The sequence below is a fragment of the Amia ocellicauda genome, chromosome 7, assembly GCF_036373705.1.
Source record: "Amia ocellicauda isolate fAmiCal2 chromosome 7, fAmiCal2.hap1, whole genome shotgun sequence".
Classification (NCBI taxonomy): Eukaryota; Metazoa; Chordata; class Actinopteri; order Amiiformes; family Amiidae; genus Amia; species Amia ocellicauda.
Genome location: NC_089856.1, coordinates 5,964,407 through 5,990,364, shown reverse-complemented (window position 1 = coordinate 5,990,364; position 25,958 = coordinate 5,964,407). Strand labels below are relative to the sequence as shown.

Genomic DNA, 25,958 nt, shown 5'->3' with positions numbered 1-25,958 from the left:
TGTATTTAAATATTATGTATTGTTTTTGTTTTTTGGAACAATTTGCACAGATTACTTTGCAAAGGGGAACAACAACAGTTTCTCACCCAAGTTTAAATCCATGACCTTCTGGTTCCAATTCCAGAGCCCCAACTTTTGTACACAATGTCATCATCTCCAAATATTAATATCTATGGCTTTTTGGGTGCCTATGATACACACACCTAGCATTTCCAGATTGAAAAAAATAAATACATAAATAAATAAACTATTGTGTCCATCCCCACACCTGACTGCCTGTTTGTCTAACAATGAACACCAGGCTTTTGAAAATCACTCCAGTAATCTAAAAGATCAGAGATGCTGATATCCGTCATAAGAATAATGTCATAAAACCAGCAGCGATCATAGGGGAAGGGATAGAGTTGGAAGTAGGATCTCCTTGGGGGATGGGATGGCTTAATTTTCAGTGCCTCCAAGCACATTCCCACATAGACATCTTCTAAGAAAAAGGGCTTAACGCTTTGGGACTTGTTCAAAATTTTCTTAACTAGGTCCACAGAGAAGACATAGCCAATCCCTGAGACATACAAGGGATATGTGCTGTAGGGATACACCTCTTTAGGCACATACCACTTTGAACTTTTGTCTCTTCTAACTCTTCCACCTTCTATGACCACCCCTGTGATGTAGTCCAGCTTGACACGTACCGCTCGGGGGTCCAAAAGACCATTGACCAGCTTGTCCACATTGAGAAATGAATCTGTGTCAATCTTCATAGCGTAGGAAGATTTTGGGCAGTAGGAGACCAGCCAGTCCAGCATCATCATGGTCTTGATGGTCAAGTTGCTGTAACTGTCCACAAAATCCTTTTGGATGATGTCACGATGCTCTCGGCTCTCCCTCTCCAATTTTCTCTGGACCTGAGGGGCCTGTTGCCCAGAGGATAGGCCTACATAGAAGATCCGGAGGATGTTCACCCTGGGACCAAGCTTTCATTGCCCCAGGTCTTTCTGATGGCGTCTCTTACCCTGTGGTTATCTGGAGCAACTGGGATCATGAGGACTAAGAAGGGAGTCTTTCCCTTGCACTTTTCAGGCTCATTCAGGATGTAGGTGTACTTATAAGGATACACTATATAAAACGGCCCATGCTGAGGTGGTGGACTGTTGGTGCTCAAGGTGGTCAAGGTAATATTCTCTACAGCTTGCACTTTTTGCTTGTTCAGCCACCATGTGATCACCTTTAGATTCCACTTATCAATGAATAACTGGGTTACAATAATGCCAACAATCACCAATAGAAAAAGGGTAATGAAACAAACTGGAAAGCTTCTCCTAACTCCTGCTGTCTTCTCTTTCTGGCTGTGAAAACAGAAGACATGGTTAACAGTTAACATTGAATATCTTACTTCTTATAAAAGTGCCCGAGTGCAAAACTGCAGTGGAGTATGGTATACGGTTTGTATGATAACTGTAAAACATTATATATAAACAGATAACATAGATTATCTCTGTGAATAAATATATGTAATAACTGAGGACAGCGACCCCCACAGTTGTTCTTTTTTCATGAAGCCAGACAAGACAAGTTTAAAAACATGTTTAGATGTTTGATTTTGGAGCATGCTAAAACTGTAGGTTAGGCAGTGAGGATCCCTGCTCTTGAAACAATCCCTGACATAAAAAAGGGGTTTGTGTTACAGCTGTGAGACTACAAATCAACTTTATATATATATATATTGTTCACAGTAATTGTATTGTTGTATATTGCAACCATGTAGGTTCTATGTACTTTTTGTTTAATTGTTGTTTGTTCTCTATAAAGCAGTGTATTCTTGCCTGAAATTATTTATCCTATTACTGTATGATATGCTTTGTACTTGTATATCTGCTTTTCCACTTAGGAAACGTTTGTCAGATAATAATATACCAGTCTTGTTCTGTCTGTGACTCGAATTCATGAAAAATAATCATGCCAATAAATATCTTATTCTTTCCTTCAGATGGGTATGGGTCACAGTTACTGCCCAGCACTCACTCCCTGTCTAACTGCAGCTCCACTTATCCCCACTAGATGTCACCTTCGCCCTTTCTTCCCAGTCACTTCTCCCAGCTCCCTATCAATCAATCAACATTCCTGAATATCTTGTGCACTTGGATTCCTTGCCTAAACTCCTGACCACAAACTTTGGACTTTCCTCTTTACTCTGTTTGCCTGTTTGCCCAACCCTTGCCTGTGACCATGACCACGTCTTCATCTTGCCCTTGTTTGCCCTGTCCTGCCGGTATCTGACCACCTCTACCACACACCAGAACTGGGTTCTCCTATTCCTGGGCCCCGTTACAGTATGGTTGTACTAGATGGTATATTTGTATTTCGTTTTAAATTCCTTATTGAAATTACTATGGTTGGAATGAAGAAACTAAAATAATACATTCATATTCAAATGAAATTCTACAGGGGTGTGAAATGAAAATCCCAAAATCCGAGGAAGAAAATGTAGTTTCACTTTCATTCTCTTCTTTACCATCAGTTTCTTCACTGCAAATTAATGCAAATTAAACAGTAAAAGCATACATTTAGCACAATCACATACTGTATGTAACATGTATTCTTTAAAAATGAACACTGGTTTCTTGCATTAACTGTCAGTGTGGCCACAATACAAACATTCTTTGGAGACAATATGACCAGTGCACAGGTGCGCTGTACTGCAGAGTTCTTCAGGTGAAGTATTGCCCCTTGTGACACCCAGCACAACTGTGTACCTTTATTGCCTCTTAGCTAACAGTAGATTACTAATATAGGAGAGTTTTCAAAACAAATGAATATGGCATCAAGTGATATTAAAATTATGTATTTTGTAGTGGTCACTGTTCAGTTTCAGACGATAATAAAAACATCACACTACAATAAAGGCATTTATATCACAATACCATGGCTGGGATTTCATCAAAACGTCCTACACATGCAATAGTTTTGTATCAGTGAGTATTAAAGCTTTCGATTTACAGTTTATATGCTTTCAGGAGCCATCACTGCTTCTCGCAGGGAGCTCTTGCTCTTCTGCCAGTTTTCTCTTGAACAACAAACACTGTTATTGGCTCACAGTGCCTGACCATTCCCTCCTGCGACTCTTCCACAACTTTTTGCGTTAGCATCTTGTAAACATTTTTCATTAATTCAGTCCCAAAGTCTGAGGAATTTTGTGATTTTTCACACCCCAGATTCTAGCAAGGGAGGATAAGAGCTCCCAAGATTTACAGAGTAATCCTCTTGTTGGGCTGAGTTATGACTTCTTTCCAGTGCATGTCTCTCCTGGACAATAAAGAGCACAGTTCTTTTATATTTGACATGCACACATGCAACACATCAGCCTTATAGCTGTGCCCTATTGGCCAGCCACAAGTAATCTGTCAAGATAACATCAAAACATTAACAGAACATTGGGTTGCAGATGCAACCTTGGTTATCTGAAATCAGTGGTGTAGGTTTCGTTGGCGGGGGACATGCATTACGAGTCCTCTGCAGGTGGGGGTGGTTGTGGATTTGACGAGCAGAGGAGGGGGTGAGCAGAGTTGTCCAGCGGGAGATATTCTTATCGAGTGGGGGAGGTGGGCTATCAATATTGGGAGGGACATGTCCACTTCGCCTATGGTGCTGGGCCCACATTATTTGGGTGGACAATTTAATTCTCTCAACCTACGCCTATCTCTCTCTACGTTATCTTTCAATTTCTAAACAGTTCTGAAGGGATTATGGAATACTGTGTACCCATGCTGTTGTAAGGGAGGCATAATCGTCAAAGACACACGTAGAAGAATAGTATGGAACAGTGGATTCCATGTCCAATGAATAATAGCAAGCATCAAGACAGAGAAACTCAAACCTGCTCTGGGATCACAGCAGAAGTCAGGACAGGGATGGAACAGAACTCGAAACATACAGCCTGCAATCCTCCTCCAACGAGAGGAGGGGAGGATGAAAAGCCATTACGTCCACTGGCCCATTGACATGGGAAAGCGACAAAATGTAAGGAAGGAAAGCGAGGTTCAGTCACAGGGAGGCTCTTGAACAGGGCAAGTTTCAGACGGGAAGGATGCACAATGAGCGCAGGCAACAGTCCACAGTCCACTCCTGTTTAGCCAATACAATGGCTAACATAAAGGCTGTCTTCAGGAGGAGGATTGACAGAAGCAGCTCAAATCAGGCCTTGGAAAGTGCCCCCAGCACTACATCAAGGTGTCAAAATGGCAGCATGTGCCACACAAGCGTGGCACAGACACCCCACCCATTTCAGGAATGGTGTTACCAGAAAATGAAAGCCTAGCATCACAATGTCTGCATGGCAAACAGATATGAATTTTATTTGTATATTGCCTTCCGCAGGGTAGCCACAGAGCATGTTACAGATTGATAAACAGACAGCATATATACATATGTACACCACCAATATAGAGTTGAAAGGAAACAATCAAGATGTGCTTTAAGTGTAGACTTTCATCTTTTAATTTGAGGGTAGTTACATCCAAATTGGCTGAACGGTGTAGGATTTACACCCATTTTTATATGTGGTCCCCCAATTGTAGGGGCTCAAAAGTAATTGGACAAACTAACATAATCATGAATTCAACTGTGAGTTTCAATACTTGGTTGCAAATCCTTTGCAGTCAATGACTGCCTGAAGTCTGGAACCCATAGACATCACCAGATGCTGGGTTTCTTCCCTGGTGATGCTCTGCCAGGCCTGTACTGCGCTGTCTTTAGTTCCTGCTTGTTCTTGGGGTGTTTTGCCTTCCATTTTGCCTTAAAAGTGAAATGCATTCTCAATTGGATTCAGGTCAGGTGATTGGCCATTGCAGAATATTCCACTTTTTCACCTTAAAAAAGTCTTGGGTTGCTTTCACAGTATGCTTCGGGTCATTGTCCATCTGCACCGTGAAGCGTCGTCCAATGAGGTTTGAAGCATTTGGCTGAATCTGAGCAGATAATATAGTCCAAAACACTTCAGAATTCATCGTGCTGCTTTTGTCAGCAGTCATATATGTCCATGCCATAACATGCTTCACAGATGAGGTGGTATGCTTCAGATCATGAGCAGTTCCTTCCCTTCAACATATTCTTCTCTTCCCATCATTCTGGTACAAGTTGATCTTTGTCTCATCTGCCCATAGGATGTTGTTTCAGAACTGTACAGGGTTCTTAAGATGTTTTTTGGCAAACTCTAATCTGGTCTTCCTGTTTTTGGGGCTTACCAATGGTTTACATCTTGTGGTAAACCCTCTGTATTTACTCTGGTGAAGTCTTCTATTGATTGTTGACTTTGACACAGATATGTCTACCTCCTGGAGGGTGTTCTTGATCTGGCCAACTTTTGTGAAGGGGGTTTTCTTCACCAGGGAAATAAGTCTTCTGCCATCCACCACATTTGTTTTCCATGGTCTTCTGGGCCTATTGGTGATCCTGAGCTCACCAGTGCATTCTTTCTTTTTAAAAATTTACCATATAGTTGATTTGGCCACAGCTAATGTTTTTGCTATTTCTCTGATTGGTTTGTTTTGATTTCTCAGCCTAATGATGGCTTGCTTCACTCTCAGTGGCAGCTCTTTGGACTTCATATTGAGGCTTAACAGCAACAGATTCCAAATGCAAATGCCACACTTCAAATCAAATCTAGACCTTTTATCTGCTTACCTGTAATTGAACTAATGAGGGAATAACACACACCTGGCCATGGAACAGTTGAGACAGCTGAGCAGCCAATTGTCCAATTACTTTTGAGCCCCAAAAAGTGGGGGGACCACCTATACAAATGGGTGTAATTCCTACACAGTTCAACCAATTTGGATGTAACAGCCCTCAAATTTAACATGAAAGTCTACACTTAAAGCACATCTTGATAGTTTCCTTTCAAAACCATTGTGGTGGCGTACAGAGCCAAAATGATGACAATTGTCCTTCTCCTGCACTTTAGAACCGCAAAAAAGTGCCTAAGTGCAGGGTACTTGGGCTATAACAGGGCCAAAAATACATGTGTGATTGGCCAAAAAATAAATAAACATCAAAACAACTTTAAAACACATGTTCACATTCTCTGCCCCCCGCTCTTGATTGCTATTGCTAAACTCCCCGCTTGATGATCCGCTACGAAGCCAGTTATGGAGACTAAGTTCAACAGTTGACAAATAGGCCATAAACTGTAATTCATGCTGTAATCTGGCTAGAAATATGGTTCAGTTCCAAAAACTTTGGGATAAAATTTTCTCAATAATTTCTTTAACTCAAATATCTACTTAAGCTGGAAATAAAAGTTATCCATGTGTAACTTGTCAGTATTTCAGCTTTTGTAAAAAAAATCATCCCATACCTTTTGTAGCTCTACAGTTAACAAGCTGATTGTTGAAGGTCCTACAGACCTTAGTAGGGCTGCAACAAATAATCGTTAAAATTACTTAGATTATTAAATTATTATTATTGGAAACTAATTTCATTTTCGATTAGTTGGGTATACCTGGGGCGTAGCTATAAAAAAAAATGTTTTCTGTAAGAACAACTTATAAATCACAGAGCTCACCAGAGGATTGGTAAAAGGATATAAGAATATGGATCAGTGTATTTCAAAGACAGAGGCAACAATAGTAAATAATAGTAACAATTTTAACAATAGTAAAAAAAAAAAGTGACCCAAAATGAAATGATCTCTACACAGCAGTCAATGTATCCCAGTAAGATTCCATCGTCGCTCAGTGTTTAAGCTTGTTTTATGGCTGAAATACATCTATCACCACAGATTTTATCAGTAGATAGTCTATAAAAAAGATCTTCCTTTCACATATCCTTTCCCTTGCCCCCACCTGTTGTTACAACCTGGGGCACAACAACTTTCTAGCATTGTAGAATAACTTTGTCAAGTAACACGATTAGTTTGCCTGCCAAAATGGTGACTGTTTTGATCCAGCCGCTAAGCCTGCTGGGATTCTGAAGTTATCTGCAGAATCTCTATAGGTCATAAGATTGAACAATTTTGCACGGAATAATTATCAGCAAGGTTAAGGTTGAGTCGGTGATTGTTAGAATGAACACATAATCATGAATCAGTGTCACTTTCACCTGTTTCAGACTGACGGTCATCTATTTAATCAGTTAACACAAGGTATAATTCCTCACAATTTTCCTTCACAATTTTCACAATACACACATTGACAAAATGGAGAGCATGAAACCTTAGCCTTAAGGCATGAACACGTACCCTGCTGGCATTATTTTTATTGCAGTACTTCTGTCTTTCAAAAGTAAAATAGGTATTTCAAATTTTGAGTTTAATAAAATAATATCTATAAAATGTTTTTCATTGTAAAATATAATGTGTCAATAATTGTGCTATAGCCCTATTTTAAACACACACCCTCCTCCCCATCTCTCTCTCTCTCTCTCTCTCAAACACTTTCTGTTCCCTACCTGCATCTTTTTTTATTTTAAAGTCATCAGGCAATACCCAAAGTTACACAATTTGTGCAAAATGTCATTCCTTTGTTAAATGTTAATACACCAGCAGACGACTAGTTAAAATAAATGCAAGTACAACAACAAAACTTGGAGTGTTGCAGTATAACTAGGGAGTCACATAAGTGCCATCCTGCTTTATTCTTTATATGCACCTTATATGCACCTGGTTACACAAGAGTGATGGCTGTGTCAACCTTTTTCAAACTATCAGGACACAATTAATAATATTAATAATATTTATTGGGCTGCAGAGGGAGTTGGGAAGTTCTCTGTAGCTGCTGCTTGCTTTGTGAGAAACTGCATGCTCTGTGGTGCACAATAGGCTATATGTAGGCTTTTTTTTTTAATACATTGAAATAGAGATTTGTGAGATTTTTGCAAGAATGTGGGAGATGGAGCCTCTATGCATTTTATTGCTTTTTTCAACTACTTTACTCCAACATACTGCTGTAAGAGAATGTGCTACTACACCACTCTGTTGATATGTATGATACATGTATAATCAGAGTTTTACTTGCATGACAATAAATATGAATGGCAATACATTAACCTTCAAACCCAGTTATAATTTAAAAAACAAACAAGAAATCCTTTTAATTATTGGTGTATTTAAAATTTACACAACAGGCACACTTCTCACAAATGCTAAAAGAACAGGTACCTTTTTACAGTCATTGCAATGCAGTGATCTTCTGTGTAGAGTTTCCAGCTGTGTGATTTACTTTGCTCATTGAAACTGCAGATTAAAAAGGATACAAGCATTGGTCAGAACATACACATAAACAACAACAGAATACCTGAGAAATATAACCACATTTACATCCTATATATTAATGAAATAGAAATGAGAATAATCTATTAGTATTTAGAAGAGGACAAAGGTAGGAACCAATTAACCCAGAATTTAAGGTTGTCTGTTTCCAAAGAAATTATTATTGCAAGTGTAAGTGTATTGTAAGTTCCGAGACACAGAGCTACATTGAATGAAGAACTTTCTGACTGCTGGATTTTAGCTCTAATTTAGTTCAATATACAATGTGTGGGTGTGTATACATATATATTGTGACAGATTACGAGGAGTGGTTATATGAGGGGGAGGTATTAGGACTCTTCGTTTTCCATTTTCCCATTCTAAACGCTGATGGGCAGTGCTATCTCCACATCACACATGTCTCAGTCTAAGACAGCAGACAGCGAGAATGGATCTACAGCTAAGATCACATGAGTCAGAAACATAACTTTTTGTTGGTTTCATTTTCATTATCTAATATTAGCCAAATTTATCTAGATAAGTTTTAACCAGGGCTATGTAGCATTCAAAACTACAACCCTAAACTGACAGTTCCCCCAAAAGTTCATTTACACCCTTCTGAGTTTTGTAAGATAATAAGAACATGAGAACTTCCTGTTATTTACCATTAAATGTATAATTTTACAAATGCCTAAAAAAATCCAGAAACATAATATAATTGACATGCACACCTGTAAAGCATTACCAAAGGTTTTACTGCACTCAAGCTAAATACTGGCATATGACTAGATTATTTCCAGCAATTATTTTAGGAAATCTTCAGTATTAGAAAAGGGATGTATAGTGAGCAGACATTTTCTTGAGAAAGGAATGCAATTACAACCGATTAAAAAAGTATTACCAGTATGCTTAGTAGTAGTAGTAGTAGTAGTAGTAGTAGTAGTAGTAGTAGTAGTAATAGTATTAGTTGATGTCTTAGTTGCAGAACTAGACCTAACTAGTTGATTGAAAAGATCCCGATCCAGCCCAAGCAAAGAGGTCTAGAAATATTAAAGTGTTTTCCCCCTATCTTTTGAACCTCATAATTCACCAAGCCCAGCATTTGCTTAACACAGAAGGTACCACAGTAAACACAATATCACCTTGAGTAGTCAAAACTAAACCCACTAGTAATGCTGTATTATTCTGACTTCTCAAGTGTCTAACCCTGCGCCAAATAAATAAATAAATAAATATCGTTTAAGAAAATGCATAATTGTTTACTTAATCTGCGTACAAAACACTCAATGTAGCGACCGTTATGTGTATATTAATTAAATGTAAAAGCCTGTTTCAGGAGGCAAGAAAATAGAAACTGTGAGAAGACAGGAAATCAACAGTATTAATACCATTACACAAAACAAAGCAACCAAAAAGAACGAAAGTTGTTCCAAAAAAATAACTGCGTTTCCCATGACTAACTTTTTTCTCCTAAGATAAAGTTGTCCTGCTTTGCACTGACTTCATATATATGAGTGTGTGTGCGTGTGTATGTGTGTGTATGGTCAGGGCGATTGCTTGTCTTATTATTTGTGCACTCGCTGCATTGTGCAATGCTTTGGAAAATGTTTTGTTTCACAACTGTAAGTCTCCCTGTGTAATGGCATCTGCTAAACAAAATAAAATCATATAACTTAACTGTTGTTATGACGCAAGAAATATATTGGTGTCCTTGTAGCTGATTCTCGGTTTTACTCGAAATGTATGCAGTCAAATGTGAGTTTATACCGTTTAAGAATTTGCGCAGTCGCGCCCTACAGTTTTAAATGCGAAGGACTTGCCACTTCCTACCATCAGTCTCTTCAGTAAACGCAGACTAACAAGCTTAGTTTAGGTAAATGAACACAACTTTAGCAGGGGTGTTTAGTTCAATTTCAATTTAGTAAAATTAAAGTATGGTAAATTTGTTGCTTTGTTTGAATGTGTTTCTGTTCAATTATTGCAGTTACGTTGTATCACTGTAATATATATATATATATATATATATATATATATATATATATATATATATATATATATATGAATTATACATTTAATATAAATTGAACATTAGTTGGTCGCGATTCTAGGATTTTGGAAATGGAGTGGACACAGGTTGTGGGGTCCCGCGGTGTGCAGTTTTGTTTTTTTGTTTTTTGTAAAATGGTTTTTAAAAACTCAGTTTGTAAGTTAAGATTGAAACAAATTACAATGATAAAATGGGAAATTCATACAAATCCAGCAAAAAAAAATGTACCAATTTGCTAATGACAAACTTATTATAAAATTGACATTAACACATTAAGAGTGATACCTTAGACAATATAGACAACTTCACCCACCTCACCTCCAAAAGTGCTTCAATATGGATACATCGCTGAGCATTTGTAAGGTGTAAGAGGGAATCGTATTAGTGAACAAAATAGGGTTCCCTTAATATGCAAAAATAAAGAAAGAAAATGACGAAAAGAAAATTCAACGCAAGAATATTGGACATAAATTACAGTATTTTGCGAGTCGGCCGGTCAGGGAGCTGTTTCATGGTCTAATCATAATCATGCATGCCTTGACTCGGTCATCGCGTTCGTGCAGCGCAGCTTATCGCAATCCTGCGCAGATCTGCGCTGCTCCACCAATGGGATCTGAACCATAGAAATCTGCGAAACGGAATGTGACCCGATTGTACATAAGCGTGTTTTAAAAACAGAGACAGGAAACACTACGAGCGATACAGCCTGACGTGGAGAGGACTTTTGTCTTTGTTTTATTCTTTGTGCTTTACATGGTTGTAAACAGCATAATAAATACACGTTTCTGTTCAGAGATATTAGGAAGAGCTAAACGTGTAGACAACATTATATTCAGACAAGCACGTCCCCATGAGAATACGTTTCCATCTGCAACAATAACAGTACATATTTGCGATTTAGTATTATTATCATAATTTGTGCTAGTATGTATGTATTTTAAACGGCACAGCGTGACTCCTTTAATTTATTACTCTTACTACAGATTTGTAACTGCAAACGATACTTGTTGCCGTATTATTTATAATGTACTTATCAGACGTCCTTAACCCGGGCAAGTTAGAGTTGAAACAAAATAAACACGTTTCACGATTAATCATCCAGATACAATATAGCAGCTTATAATGAACTAAAGTGTGCGCGTCTGAGTCATGGCGTTTATGGACGCATTTATTAAACCAGTCCTTAATATTTTAGAGGGAAACCCAGATCTGCTGTATTTATTTATTCATTAATTTAACTTGTAATGGACACACGTTAACTTAATCGTGTTGGCCTTCATACGGACTGTCTGTGCGGATTGTCCTGCACACCATTCACACAACACCGGCCAGCTGGTCATACAATATTAATAAAATCGGTTGCTACTGATCTGATTATTATTATCCTTCAGTTTAACTAGTCAGTCACTGCACCGGTGTGTTTAAAGTACTCGGCTATTAACTGTAAGCAGTCATTGTTTCTGTACGTGGATTTCACTCCATGCTCCATCACTCCATGCTGCTTGTAATTACTTCGTGATCGCACACGGCACTTGAGATTATATCTTCCGATACAATCAATCAATCATTTTTTATTTGTATAGCGCCCTTCGCAGGGTAGCCACAGAGCGCTTTACAGACTGGTAAACATACAACAAACGTATAGCAAAATAAAAAACATAAATAAAATCAAATATAGACCTGTAAACATTTTACATGATCTTGAATAAAGTGAGTGAACATTTAAGTAAATAAACCATTTAGGCATGGAGTAGAGAAAAACAAAAAACTCCTATAGATGGCATGTAGGAGAAAATTAATCTCTGGGGGTCCACGGCTTATGGCCTAGGCCTAATGGTTGCCTCCCCTCCAGGCAGTATTGTTACTACAGCAGCAAGGAGATCAGAAAGTTCTTTATCGGTGCTGCTGGCTGTGCTCTTCCCTCTGGAGGAGGCCTCTCTCTGGCCATCGGGGGTGGAGGGTTTGGACCATCAACAGGCTTTGGGTTGCGATGGCTCGTCAAGCCTTGGGTGTGAATGTCCCGTTGACCCTCCGTGGTGAGGTGCTTCTGGGATGGGTTGTGCCTCATCAGACGACCATGGTGGGGGATGAGGTGCCTCGTTGGACCCTCAGAGGAGGCTGTTGCTGGAAGACAAGAGGGCAGTCGTGCTCAGATACTGGTCATGCAGTGCAGGACATTTCCAAAGACAGTTGTGCAATTGCATGTCCATGGCACACCGGCGGCGCTATGGGCTAGAAAAACAGAGACTAAATAGATGAGTCTTCAGCCGTGATTTAAAGGCTAAGAGAAAGGGGGCATGTCTTACATTGGCTGGAAGATCGTTCCACAGCTTCGGTGCCCTATAACTGAATGCTCTACCACCTGCACTTTTCTTGTGTATTTTAGGGAGCGCTAAGTAACCGGCTCCCTGTGATCTCAATGGCCGACCTGGAGTGTATTCCATAAGGAGATCTTTTAGGTAGGGAGGTGCCAGTCCCTTTAGTGCTTTAAATGTTAATAAGAGCACTTTAAAGTCTACCCTGTAGTGCACGGGCAGGCAGTGAAGAGAAGCCAATACTGGAGTGATGTGTTCATGTTTTTTTGTTTTTGTTAGGATTCTTGCAGCAGCATTTTGGACTGAAGTGCACAAATAGCTCTGTTTGTGCTGCCTGACAGAATGGCATTACAGTAGTCCAATCTAGATGTAACAAATGCGTGAATCAATTTCTCAGTGTCCTGTGACGAGAGGAATTGTCTTAGTCTAGCAATGTTTCTAAGCTGGAGGAAGGAAGATCTCGACACATTCTGAATGTGTGATTCAAAAGATAGATTATGATCACAGATGACACCCAGGTTTCGTGCCATCTCCTTAGGGGAGAAATTAAAGTTATCATTACTCAGTTTTGTTAGTGCATGATGAACAGTTCATTTTTTGTCTCCTGAAATTATGACTTCTGTTTTGTCAGAATAAAGCATAAGAATTTTTTTTGTCATCCATGTTTTAATCTCAGACAGACAGCACATTAGTTTTCCTAGGTCTATGGTGTTGTTAGGATTAACTGACAGATATAATTGTGTGTCGTCTGCGTAACTGTGAAAGTTAATATTATGTAATCGAATGATATCACCTAAAGGGAGCATGTATAATGAAAAAAGTATAGGTCCGAGGCTGAGCCCTGTGAGCCCTGTGGGACTCCGTACTTAACCTCAGTTAAATTTGAGTGGTTCTTGTTAATCTGTACATATTGGAGTCTGTTTGACAGATAAGATTTAAACCATGAAAGCACATTGCGAGATTTCTAAGCGGTGTAACAAGATTTTGTGGTCGATTGTGTCAAAAGCCACACTTAAGTCTAATAAAATAATAACACTGGCGTGCCCTACATCGGAGGACTAAAACATGTCATTCAATACTTTTAACAGGGCCGTTTCTGTACTATGGCCGCAACAGAAGCCTGATTGAAATTCTTCATAAAGATGATTATTGGTTAAAAAAAGGCTTGCAGTTGGTTTGCAACTACTTTCTCTAGAACCTTAGAAAGGAAGGGAAGGTTTGAGATAGGTCGATAGTGTTTAAGTTGGTTGGGGTCGGCACTGGGTTTCTTAAGTAGTTTAATTACAGCTATTTTAAATAAATCAGGAACAGATCCTGAGGATAAAGAGACATTGATAATAGTGTGTATTCTGTGAATAATAGCAGTTTAGTGGATATAGGGTCTAGTGCGCAGGTTGTGGTTTTCATTTTAGTAATTAAGGAGACCAATTCCTGGTGATTTACTACGTTAAACAAGTCCAAGGTAGGCAGGGGCTGTGAAGGACTGCATGTGTCGGCTATAGTATCTGTGTATGTTTCCTTTTCTATCTGTTTTATAATGCTGTTAACTTTGCTATTGAAATGATCCATTAAATTGGGGGGGATAACCCCTGAAGGCTTTACCTGCTGGTTAGTAAGTGTCGCTATTGTATTAAAAAGAAAACGCGGGTTATTCTTATGCATCTCTATTAAATTGGAGTAGTAGGCAGACCTAGCAGAGGACAGGGCCTGCTTGTATCTTATTATACTGTAGTTTTGTTTCTCTCCATCTACGGCATTCTGTTTTAAGTGAGCGAGTGTGTTCGTCAAACCATGGTGAGTGTTTTGTTGGTTTAATTTGTCATGTCCTTAATGGGGCTACTGTATCTAAGGCAGTGCTTAGTGTATTGTTGAAATTATTTAATAATTCATCTGCAGATCCTGTTTTGATAAAACTAGCATTTGGCAACAGGGTAGTGAATTTATGAATAGCAGTGGGATTTCTATATTCCTCTCCTGTGTGTATAATTCTACTCCAGACAGCTCAAATGTAATAAGGCAGTGGTCGGAAATCGTCTGGTTTTAGGGTGATATTATTAGGTTGTGAATCTGTACCCCACGGGTAATAACTAGATCTAGTGTGTGATTGTGACGATGTGTGGGTCCAGACACATGCTGAGTGAAGCCTACAGACTCCAATAGGGACAAGAAAATAACAGTGAGGGGGTCGTCTTTAATGTCAATATGTATGTTAAAGTCCCCCAAAATAATGAGTTTATCATAATGTATGGCTAAGTCAGATAAGAGATTGCTAAATTCGGTCATAAAAAAGGAATAGGGGCCTGGTGGCCTATAAATAGCTATAAGCTGAAGAGGTTGATTAAGCCTAAATTCTACCTGGTGAATTTCAAAAGATGTAAAAGCTGTCTAATGGCTTAGTAGACAGGCGCAGGTCTGTGCGGTAGATGGTGGCCAGCCCCCCGCCCACGGCCTGTTGTACGGGCCTTCTGGCAGTAAGAGAAGTCATTAGGGGAGGCTTCTACTAATGGAATAGTGTTGTCTGGTCTTAACCAAGTCTCAGTCAAGATGAGCACATATATGTGTGTGTCAGTTATGGTGTTGAAGACTCTGTATAGGAAAGTTGAAGATAGTGTTTTGTGATAATTATATAATGTTTTATATTAACACTAGCATTAGAAGTAGTTTGTATACAGACTGAGCAGATTAGCTTTAGCAGGCTAAGCAAAAGGTCAACAAGGTTCATTTGCTAGAAACTCCTGTCAGTAATAAAAGATCACACAATGCCGAAATAGCCTACAGCTGTTTGCTGAAAATTTGTTTATGACTTAATCGTTTCTCCAGATAGGCAGGAATTGTTTGAGCGATTGACACTAGGTAAATGACGCCCGTGGGATCGCATCTTCCTAGTGCACATCAAAGACAGACATCTGCTTTTTGGATCCATCACCTCTTCACGGGAGGACAGATCGTAAACGGACCCGGACCTGTATCTTCTGATTGGATGAACGGCCATAAGATGTTACGTCATTTTCCTATAAAGTTGTACTCATGTTTGTAAACATTAAGTCTCACTGAAGGAATTTTTCCTGACGTGGAGCTTCTGAGCCGGCTTGATTAAAGTTCTATTTGCTTTATCTCCACGACTTCTCCACTTATTTCCGAGACGGTTCTACAGTGTCATTTATTAAGGCTGCTTTGCTAGGTAGTGAGCAGATGTATCTGATCTCCTCCCTGTGTCTCAAGTCAAACACACACCTCCACTGCTGAAAGTGAATCATGTCCTCAGTGGGAACAGACGCTTATGTACATGTCCAGCACCAGACAGTTAACGTCCACAAAACACGGACGCGTCCAGATGCTCACCCAGTGGAAACACCCGTTTAAGCATCCGGGGCCGGGCACGTCCGCCAGTGGAAACGGGGCATAATTTCAAGAGAGACTTCAAACTTTAAAAAAAAATTACACTAATTTGTGACCATGACATTTACAATACCTGTTTGTGACTTGATTTCAAATACACTTCAAATTAAGTAAATCAATATGTTTGTTTTGCATCCTTCCACTAATTGCTGTAAACATCTGGCATCAGACATATAGTAAAAATAAAATACATGGACTAAAATGTGACTATTTTTCATCGACTAATACTACCTAAAACTAATGAAAGATGAAATTACTAAAATGTGACTAAAACTGATAAGCATTTTAGTCAAAAGAGTAAGACTAAAACTAAATCTAAAATAGCTGCCAAAATTTGCACTGGTGGCAGTGGGGGGCTGGAGGTGTTCACAACAAAGACCTCAAAAAAATATTTAAATGCCAAAAAATGCCTGAACAAGAAGTTATGAGAGTAACATTCAATCCCTGGACCCTTATGTAACATTATATACAGTGCAAATACATTAAAATAGTTCAAATAAAAAACAGCACTTATTTGTTCAATACATGGTTGTATGGCAAAAAGGTGCAAAAATGCTTTACCAAGAAAAAAAAAACACAAAAATGTGTGCTAAAACATAACTTAACAATCAATAACACAAATAACATAAAAATATGTGCATGTTTTAGTTAATAAATTAACTACTATGAAAAAACTTTTCAGAAACAAAATGCAATTATATGAAAATACATTTTAACACTATAACAAGGTAATATAGGGGGGCACTCAAGGGGCCAATCAGATTTCAGCAGGGGCCAGCTGTTGGATGAGGAGTCTCAGTCCATGATCAAAGAATGTCTGGCATCATCTGAATAGATGGCGAGCCACCTGGGTTCCCATGGCCGTGCCTGTTTGAAAGGAGCATGCAGGCTCAGGCCTTTCAATGGCCTTTCGCTGCCTGCTTGGCACCTTGATGTAGTGTTGGAAGCACTTTACAAGGCCCTGTTCCAGCTACTGCAATCAGCTGACCTCATGGTGACGTTGAAGACCATGTTTTGGTTGGCGATTACTTCTGCCAAATGCTTTAGCGAACTTCACACCCTTCTTGTGTACGTTTCGTGGGAGATGGGTCCAGGGTTATGCTCCACTCTAACCCTGCATTCTTCTCAAAAGTGCTGTCCTCATTCCATGAGAAAAGGTTGAAGGCTTTCCATCCTCCTCCCTTCTATTTGGAGGAGGAGAGTCGGCCACACCTAGTATGCCCTGTGCGGTCCCTTAGGTGCTACATGGATTGTGACCAACTGTTTGTGTCCTATGGAGCGTGAGGCACTTTCAAAGCAGATCCTCTCACATTGGTTTGGAAGACCAAAGAGTTTTATAAACAAATCAGGGATAAGGTGATAGAGCATCAGGACCAGGTGAAGGTTTCAAGGATATTTCAAAGTCACTGAATAATCCTTAAGAAGTGGAATGTGCTTCATACTGCCCAGTCACCACCCAGATCAGGTCGCCCTTCCAAACTGAGCAGCTGGGCAAGCAGGAAACTGGTTAGGGCTGTGACTGTGAATCCAACAATAACTTTGAAAGATTTCAGTGTTCATATATCAACTGTTGGAAATCATTCTTGGGACAGGAGGTTTAGTAAGTCAGCTTTATATTCGAATGAATTCACGTGGAGACCCTGCGTCTCAATAAAACCACAAGATCCTGTCCTGTTTCCTGGTTCCATGCAGTTTTATTACCCACCAGAAGGGGTATATCATGGAAGGAAATGGCATTCATTTCCCTTCTTATAAGAGCAAGCAGTAATACACAATAATATGAAAAAATCCCCTTAACAGTGTGGAGTATAGTGTGTAGATAAGTAAAAAAAAATCATACTTTGAATTAATGAATCTTGGAAGCACTGACAAAACAAAATGTGAAAAAAGTTCAAGGAGGTGTCTCATCACATACCATCCCCCAACTACTAAGTGCTGTAGACATTTAAAACATAAAGGAATATCTGTAAGTCAGTTTCTACCATTCTTTGATGGATACATTGTCTAGGAAAATCCAGAAATGCAATACAAGTTTATACCAGAAGAAACAGTCCAAACATGTATGTATTTATAAAACACACAAACTGCACAGACTTGCTATATGGAAGGTTTCACTGCAGCTACACTGTAAACATATTTTGTACCTTTTATTTGTACCAACATGTTTTTATATGTTAGGTCAACACAAAAGCATTGAAATAATTTAGTTGACAAGACATTTTCACTTTTCATGGAGTGAAATAAAGTCAATCCATGATCGAGTAAAAATAATTAACCATGCTGTGTTGAGTTGAAAACAAACGCACAAGAAAGTCATGCATGTTCAATACTGCCCCCATTGGTTTAAACTGCAGGCACGGGAAGGCAGTAATATTGGATGTCAGACACGTACTTCCCACCAATTGGATGTCCACAAGAAAGGTTTACCATAGACTTTTGCTACCAGACAGAGACAGAACAGTATTTGGTTTTACTAAAGGTGAGTGAAATTTTATTTTTAGCTTATTTGTATTTAGTATTACATTATTACATTTATTTGTATGTAGTTTGCTAATTGCCACAGTATCATCACAACGTTTTACTATATAATGTCGAGTCGATTTATTTGCACATTTATTTATATGCAGCACCAAGCAGTAATTGAGTGTTTATGCCACGTCGGTAAATATTCATTTTATTTTCTCATTTCAGTTGAAATATTCATTATTATGAAGAAGATCGTAAATGAATCGCAGATGATCAAATGAAACGTGTGATTGTTGTAGATGGCAAATATTTGGCTGTAGCTGGATAGCCATGTTGGATTTGGACTGTTTCCAAAGCAAGTGTATTTTTTAGAACATACTGTTTCTATAAAGTTTTTAGTTGTATTTTATGCACCTTAGCTAGGGCTGGGCGATATGGCCAAAATACAATATTGCCGTTTTTTTCACATTCTTGACAGTATGACGGTACTTTTTAATGGCCATTTTATACTGTTCATAAAGCAAAAATAGTAGGACACAACTGATATTGAATTACATTTCCTGTTCTGTGTCAGTTATCTTGAAACCAAATCACGTCCACACTATTGACGACGCACCTTTATTTGGGACAGATTCACTGGGGTCAATTTGCTGTGAAGTTTCAGCCACACTACTCTCCTCCATCTCGTCTTTGTTGATTATGCATTAATCACTTTTGTTTGTTTATGTCAACACGCAATACACATGGAATGTATTTTCGATATTTGGCTGAGGCGCATTCATTCCAGAACAAGGGTCGCGTTCGAGAAGCGCAGCTCTGCGCAGAGATTCACACTACACTACTACACGCCACTAAGACCCAGCCACAGAAATCTGCACAGAATCGCACAGCAAAGCTCTGAGAAGCCGCTGGCGGGAGGCGAGCTGTATGGGCTCAAATTAGCGACATAAGTATCGCATTCAAAAAAAAAAAAATAAAAAAAAAATAAAAAAAACTTAAGATCAAAAATAAAAAAATCGAAAGCAAAATGTATAGAATTGTAAACAAAAAAAAGTATCAAAAGGAAAAAAAAAAAACAATAGCAAAACTCACCTGCAGTCCCTGTCTTTGCTTGCGATGCTGCAATTTTTGCTTTCGCCACCAGTTTCTTTGCTTTCGATTTTTTTGTTTTTCGTTTACAAGTTTTGTCACTGTTTTGTCATGAGAGCAGGATTTACAGGGAGGCGTGGATCATGGGTCCCCATTGGTCCAGCAGGTTTAAGTGACAGTTCTTCCTAACCCAATCAGTGAGCAGGACTGGGCTGGTCTGACAGTTTCCACTCTGCAACACATCTGACTTCACCACAGACTGACCCATGGACTGAGAGGTGCATGCCTCGAAATTTAATTATAAACAAAGCATGCTTTTAATAAAAGTTGTGGACAATCACTTTCTACATATTACATGTGTTTATTTCATACAGCCTTTATTCGCCATCTTTATCAATGGCGCCAGTAATTTTGTAGGTGACTGTCCATATATATATATATATATATATATATATATATACATAGTGTGTATGTGTGCATGTGTGTATGTGTGCATGTATGTATGTATGTGTGTGTGCGTTTCTTGCCTAAACATAAACTGGGACATCACATACTCTTAATGAATACGATGCCCCTCCATTTGCCTCTTGCTAAATGATGTGATCTACATCAGTCTGGTGCTGTGTGCTCTGCAGGTAACATTAATATGAACATGATTCATGTTCTGCATAGATCTGCAGGATCCAACCTATCCCATTGGTGGAGCTGTACAGATCTGCGCAGGTCTGTGGAAATTTGCATTACATGAACACTATCAACGTTTTTTTATCAGATGCGTCTCATGTCAGACAGCGCAGTCTCAGCCGGCACAGCAAGTTGTGGGATACGCGAACACGATCCAGTTTATTGGTAGCTGAATTATATGACTCAATGACACAGTAAATAGTAAATTATTCAAAACTTTAAAATACTGATATGAAGATATAGTAAAATTCCAAACCGGTCGGTAAATCAATACTGGTATATCGTTTTTTATGGTATACCGCCCAGCCCTAGGCCTATGTAACAGTTTTAGATTTTAGATTTAGTTCAAATACAAATGAGACTTTACACTAGACACCTTTTCATGCAAAATAGCTTTTGCGCCAACAACCAAAAACAAAAACAAGTCAATTTGGATGACAGCTTGTAGAAAAATATTCAAGCAGTCTAGCTAAGCTTAGCTAAGTTGGCAAACTATTTTATTAACTTTAGCTTTGCTAGTACAGTGCCAATGATGTTGTCACATTTCTTAGCTAGCAGCTAACATTGGGCTACATTAGCTAGCTACATCCATAAAAAAAAGAAGCCCCCACTGCTAATTTACTTTTTGGGCTTTCTGTGATAGATACATCCTCTTCATTGTAGGTAAATGTGTTTGCTTTAAAACAAACTCGCACATGCCTGCCTTGCCTGTCATTACGCTTCGCCTCTTCTAATTAGGCAGGTGTGCCGCATCAGATGCAAAACAATTACTGGTGCATATGTTTAGAAAACAATGTGAATAATCAATCAACAAATCAGTGAATTAGAAAATCATTAAACACATGTGGAGACAATAGAAAAATAAGTAAAACAGTGTAAAAGTAATAGTAATTGTAAAAATAAAGAAAAGAAAATAAGTGATAAGTGATAAGGCACCTCGCCTGACATTGGAATATAATAACATAAGAAAGTTTACAAACGAGAGGAGGCCATTTGACCCATTGTGCTCGTTTGGTGTCCAATAATAAGTGATCCAAGGATACTATCCATTCTATTTTTGAATATTCCCATATTTTCAGCTTCAACCACATCGCTGGGGAAATTGTTCCAAATTCTGACAACTCTCTGTGTGAAGAAGTGTTTCCTGTTTTCCGTCTTGAATGCCTTGGAGCCCAATTTCCATTTGTGTCCCTGGGTCCATGTGTCCCTGCTGCTCTGGAAAAGCTCCTCTGGTTTGATGTGGTCGTTGCCTTTCATGATTTTGAAGACTTGAATCAAGTCCCCACTTTTGGCATTTCCACGTAGTCTCCTCTGTTCCTGGGTGAAAAGGTTAATTTCACTCAGTCCCTCCAAGTAGGTAATTCCCTTCAAACCTGGAATAAGTCTGGTTGCTCTCTTCTGAACTGCCTCTAGAGCAGTGATATGTTTTTTGAAGTGTGGAGCCCAGAGCTGTACACAGTATCCAGATGAGGTCTAACTAGTGCATCGTACAGTCTGAACATTACTGCCCTTGTTTTAAATTCTACACTTTTGACAATATACCCTAACATTCTGTTTGCCTTTTTTATTGCTTCCCCACATGCTTTTTGAATGGAAAAAGTGAGGAGTCCATGTAGACACCTAGGTCTTTCTCTTGCGTTACTTAATCTAGTTCTATTCCTCCCATAGTGTAATTATAGTGGATATTTTTGTTATTATTATTATTATTATTTTTATTTCTTGGCAGATGCCCTTATCCAGGGCGACTTACAACTTAAGTACAAAACAAAGTGCAAAAAAGGCATCAATCATTACAAATTCAAGTTAACTAAAACATAGTAATACAAAATACAATTTACAAATTACAATTTACAATTTACACAAGTACAGTAAGTGAGGTCCTACATCCTGGAAGGTGAAAGCTAAGTACTGTCAAGATGTAGGGTCACAGTCAAGGGCAACGGGAAGGGAGCAAGGAGGAAAACAATCAGAAGCACAAGGAGCATAATAAAACTGTGAAGTGCTATCTAGCAGGGATAAAAGGACTGATAAAAGTACTGTCGGAAAAGATGCATCTTGAGTAAGCGCTGGAATGAGGTCAAGGACTCTGCCGCTTTGACTTCGGTGGGCAGGTCGTTCCACCATTTAGGGGCCAGGGATGAGAAGGAGCCGGCTCTGGAGGAAAGAGAGTGGAGAGGAGGTAGAGTTAGTCTTCTGGCACTGGAGGAACGCAGTGGTCTGGATGGAATGTATGGAGAGATGAGTGTCTGAAGGTAACTTGGAGCAGTGTGGTTGAGACAGCAGTAGGTGAGGGTCAATGTCTTCAACTGGATGTGTGCCGGTATCAGGAGCCAGTGAAGGGAGCGGAGCAGTGGAGTAGCGTGTGCTAATTGTGGCAGAGAGAATACCAGACGAGCCGCAGAGTTCTGGATGAGCTGGAGCGGGCGGGTAGTATTTGCAGGCAGGCCGGCCAGGATGGAGTTGCAGTAGTCCAGGCAGGAGAGGACCAGGGACTGGATGAACAGCTGAGTCGAGTAGTCGGTGAGGAAGGGACGGATCCGGTGTATGTTGCTCAGGAAGAATCTACAGGTGCGTGTCAGCGTGGTGATGTGCTGGGTGTAGGAGAGCACAGGATCAGGGGTGACTCCTAGATTTTTAGCGGAAGAAGAAGGTAGAGGGTATGGTGGATTCCAAGGGGATCGAGATGGGGATGTCAGCTGAAGGTGAGGAAGAGTGGGGGAAAAACAGGAGATCCGATTTGGAGAGGTTGAGCTTGAGGTGGTGCGAGTGCATTCAGGCGGAAATAGTGGACAAGCAGGAAAAGATGCAAGAGGGTATGAGAGGGTCGGAAGAGGGAAAATACAGGAAGATCTGGGCATCATCAGCTTAGAAGTGGTAGGAGAAACCATGTAACCTGCATGTAATACCTTGCACTTGTCCACATTGAATTTCATCTGCCAGGTGTCAGCCCACAACTGAATATTATCTAAGTCCCTTTGAATAACCTGTGATGCGAGAGATGGTATCTGTTTGGCAACCTATTTTAGTAACATCTGCAAATTTGACAAGTTTGCTAACTATCCCAGAGTTCAGATCATTAATATAGATTAGAAAAGGCAAAGGCCCTAGTACTGATCCCTGTGGAACTCCACTAACAACCTCACTCCAGTTAGAAGCAACTCCTCTAATCGACACCCTGTTTCCTGTACATCAACCAGTTCATAATCCATCTACTTACATTACCCTGAATGCCTACAGCTTCCAATTTGAGGATGGTGTGGAACCTTATCAAAAGCTTTTTAAAAATCTAAGTATGATATCATATGCTTTCACATGATTTACATTTGTACATTACGGGCTGGCATGTGGAGGTTAAGGGTGGTTCTAGCTCCCCTTCTCTTTAAACGAGGGGTGGTGTAGTCCAGTGTTCCTGTGCCAGAACACCCTTGTCATATGACAGTGGCATATGACTTTGAATTCTTTCCTTTAAGATCTTAGGAATTCTCATGCATTAGAAAATTGTTTGTATTGTGCACAGACATTTTCTTGAAAATGGAATGCAATCACAACCCTGAGGACGATTTAGGCAGATCCGCCCAAAATTTGGGCATCAAGTATAAATTATCTGAGAAATTATTTGAGATAAAGACATGCAGGTTTTTTAGCTGCATAGCTGAGATTCTACTGAAAAGAACCATGTGTGGTTTATTTACATCATGTACTTCCTGATTTTAGAAGTTCAATGCGTAATGCACCACATGGATTGCCCAATGGAGAGGGTGTTACTGTGTGCGTCATGAGCCATGGAGATCTGCTTTTACTAACCAATCAAAAAAACACTGTCTCAGGCAGCTGGAATAGATAAACTGATCAGTGTCGGGTTACAGACCGAGCAGCGCCAGAGGATGGGGAGAGCCAGCAGAGAGAGAGACTTATACTCAACTTATACTTATAACTCAGCTATAATAGATGCTACTGCTGTATATGTGGTATCTATGGATTCAGACCAGTTTCAGCTATGCATGTATTATGTACTGTATTATAATAAGTGGTAAATGTGCAATAAAGTAAAAAAAAATAAAAAATCTAATTCTGTTTCTTTTTCCAGCAATGGAAAACAGAAGCTGATCCAGTTTGGGCATCCACTTTGCCCAGATTTACCCCTGCCAGGTGTCCCTACAGTGAGGGAAAAAAGTATTTGATCCCCTACTGATTTTGTAAATTTGCCCACTGACAAAGAAATGATCAGTCTATAAGTTTAATGGTAGGTGTATTTTAACAGTGAGAGACAGAATAACAACAAGAAATCCAGAAAAACCCATTTCAAAAAAGTTATGAATTGATTTGCATGTTAATGAGGGAAATAAGTATTTGACCCCTTTGACTTAGTACTTGGTGGCAAAACCCTTGTTGGCAGTCTGAACTGAATTGACTTCAATTTAGGCAATTTACAGACAATGCTAACGTCAATTAAGGCAAACTTAAAACAAAATGAGTAATGCTAAGACTGGTCTGAAACTAGTCAAACAACAAAATGGCTACCTCTCACCTGTACTCTACTGTCTCCCTCTGTGGCAACTTGTAAATACTTCTGTTTTGAGGGGAGTAGAGGGGAGGGAGGAGGCAGAGAGATGAGGTTAGAGGGATTAGGGAAGCAATGGCGTGCAGCTGCACGCCGAGAAGACGGAGAGAGCAGGACGGGAATCGGAGAGATCATCATGGTTGCCTGTTGTTGCTGTGTAGCGTCTCCTGGCAGTCTTCTCCTCGCTGGAGTCCCCGCAGCTCGAGTCCCTGCCTTTTAGAGACGGGGCCCTGTGCAAGGGGGGCACTGAAAGCTGCTGCTGCTGACTGCTGGTGCAGATCTCCAGGGGGCTGTTAAATACGTCACCTGTAACTAATGAGGACAGTGCACACCTGTGCTATGTTGAATGACACAAGGCTGGTCAAGATGGCCCTCCCTCCCACGCAGGACTGCTAATGGCACAATTAATATCTGAATACAGACAAAGACAGTGCCAGACACACGCAGTTACACTGAACAATAGCTCGTAGTAATGCTAAATAAATGCTAAATAATCACAGCTTACAGTGTAACGCTTCTGATTACAGAGAGGGCGTGTCGAGTGTGCTAAGTAACTTGCTAAATTCACTAACAAATATTCGCTGCTCTTACTACAAAACAGGTGCAAGATATATAATTCGTAGCTAAACAACAAACCACGTAAACAATCAATGTAACTCTTAACTAAACTAGGAAATACTTAGCTGCGGCGACTTGAGTGACTTCTCAGCTGGGTTGCCCAAGTGTCCAGTAGCCATGGCTACCTGAAACAGTCGAGCTCTGATTGGCTAAATTGGCAGATTATTATTGGAAAATTAGCCAATCAAAAACATTAAAAGTCAGCCATTTCGGGTTAAAGTATTAGCAATTGGTAAATAATAATGACACAGGGTGTAAAACTGTGAAATAATATGTCAGAATAGGCTTACAGCTGTACTGCCCAACAGTAATGAGCGATGGGTGTGGGTGTCTTAAACACAGACCAAGATTGTGTATTGGTTATTTAATCTAAAGCAGGGGTTCCCAATGTCTGGTGATGGATGGGCCAATTTCCCGAGGTTGCTTGGGATAGGGGGGCCACAGTAGAAAATGAACCACCGATTTTATTTCCTATACATTTCTGTTAGGGAATATTTAATAACTTTAATTGTTGTTTTATTATTTTTCCCCAAATTACAT

The 25,958-nt window shown here is 39.6% G+C and overlaps 1 pseudogene; it reads right to left on the bottom strand.

Moving 5' to 3' along the window:
- Positions 1-284: 284 nt before the first annotated feature.
- Positions 285-25,537, bottom strand: LOC136753804 (beta-1,3-galactosyltransferase 1-like; annotated as a pseudogene).
- Positions 25,538-25,958: the final 421 nt, after the last annotated feature.